At 38.7% G+C, this 2,140-nt stretch overlaps 1 non-coding gene across 1 annotated transcript; it reads left to right on the forward strand.

Annotated features, from left to right (window-relative positions):
* Positions 1-1,767: 1,767 nt before the first annotated feature.
* On the forward strand, positions 1,768-1,886 carry LOC145405921 (5S ribosomal RNA). The gene has a single exon (XR_013898459.1). It is a non-coding gene; the product is annotated as a 5S ribosomal RNA (ribosomal RNA).
* Positions 1,887-2,140: the final 254 nt, after the last annotated feature.

Below are 2,140 nucleotides of genomic sequence, written 5' to 3' on the forward strand. Positions count from 1 at the left end.
GAACTGCATCTCTCTGGAACTCGCTTCCCCAGAGTTGTTTCCCTCCAAACTTCAACCTACAGCTGTTCAAGTCCAACTGTTACAGATATTTTATGAGCAGAGGACACCAATAATCTGGCGCATGGATTATTTTTTATTCATTTGTTTTTCCTTCCTCTGTTATGTTATTAAACACACACACACACACACACACACACACACATATATATATATATATATATATATATATATATACTTGTGTGTGTGTGTGTGTGTGCCAATATATATATATGGGTATTTACGGTAAGTATATTTATTTAAGTTTATAGATACGTATAATTATATGTAAAAGTAGATTTTAAATTAATATATGTCCTTAATGTAATGAATAACCACTGTAATAATGGAAATAAAATTCTGATTCTGATTCCTCCTCCACCTTCTCGTCCTCCTTTCCTTCCCATCTCTTATAGTTCCTTCTCCTCTTCTCTACACACCCTGTAGGGTCTCTACGGTACTCGGAAGTAAGAGTAGTGACCGTTAACTCAGGAGGAGGAGGAGGATATAGTATATGATCATGAGTCACCAAAAGTTATAGAGTTTCAGATTAAACTGTAGGAGGTCCGACTTTACCAACTTTAACAACACAACAATGCTGTGCAATTGCACTCCACAGTTGGAGACACTTGGAAGCCGTCGACCATGAAGGATGGCCTTTGACAGTCACACGACCTCAGATATCTGGAATATCGGTTGATTTTATGTCCCTAGATAATGAAAAAATAAATACTGAAAAAAGCGCATTCAGGGGCCGAATGCTTATCGCCCGCCAATACATATCGTTGGATAAGGTAAGTTACAGCACGTTCAAACCTAATATGAAAAAAAAAAAAAAAAAAAAAAAAAAAAAAAAAAAAAAATCAAAATTCTACGGAAATCAGTAGCCGGGTTTCACAAAAGGCCAATCCATATAATAAGTACTTGGCAGCTGGCATTCGGTCGTCTTTGATCAAAATCTCGCCAAAAGTAACAGGCTTTTGCATATCCACATAATTGGCACATCCTGAAGGTTAGGTGGAAATTCGTTCATAACTTTTCGAGTTATGTTGGGAACACACACACCCACCCACCAACCCACACACACTCCCTCCATCGTATCTCCGTAATCTTTAATGGACTGCGTGACTCATTCAGAACTAAAGCTATTTCTACTATTCTAATCATACTCTCTCCCAAAAAAAAAAAAAAAAAAAAGTGAAAAGGAACACATACCCGCCTTCACCTCATCCCTACCATCACCATGCAGATCAACCAGCATGCAATCACTGTGCAACAATGCGGTGCAATTCAGTTACTTCCCTTCAACAGAGTACAACGCAAGAGCAACCGGGTCTATGTGCTTCGTGGACTTGTGAGACTCCCAGGCACGTCTTCCTCCTCTCAGATTAAGCTACTCAGTTCAATGTGTGTGTGTGTGTGTGTGTGTGTGTGTGTTAAACTTGTTCTTGCTACTTTCAGATGTAATTTTTCAACTTACTGTAAACTACATTTTGTAAGAGGGACAAAAAATTTTATATTACTTCCCTCCGCACAAAGTTCTCCAAAAATTTTAGAAAACCACGTGTACATAGCAAGACCAAACTGGAAAAAAACGTGAGTGTATTGACATGATGGTCCTTTTGTATCCAAAGACTTGTTCTTTGTTCCATTGCTAGTGCCTCAAGATTTTTAATTTGTGAGAAGGACTTTTTGAAATTGGGGGATGGGTAATTATAACCTTAAAAATAAGCCAAAGGCCATACCACGTTGAGTACACCGCTTCCCGTCCGATCAGCGAAGTTAAGCAACGTTGGGTCTGGTTAGTACTTGGATGGGTGACCGCCTGGGAACACCAGATGCTGTTGGCATCCCTACGTGTCAAGTGAGGTTGGTGGAGGATTAGTGCCCCTCCCTGTAAAACAATTAACTCTAAGCCCTTGGCCACCCCGTGTGGGATACATGGCGTCTGGCAATGAATGAATGAAATTATCTAACCCGGAATACTGTAAAATCACTCACAAACTATCTTTGGGAAGGGCTCTTCGAAAAGATGAGTTATATATATATATATATATATATATATATATATATATATATATAAGTCACCCGTTCAGTTTTTTTT

The sequence above is a fragment of the Coenobita brevimanus genome, chromosome 68, assembly GCF_032717465.1.
Source record: "Coenobita brevimanus isolate Jiangsu-jjx chromosome 68, ASM3271746v2, whole genome shotgun sequence".
Classification (NCBI taxonomy): domain Eukaryota; kingdom Metazoa; phylum Arthropoda; class Malacostraca; order Decapoda; family Coenobitidae; genus Coenobita; species Coenobita brevimanus.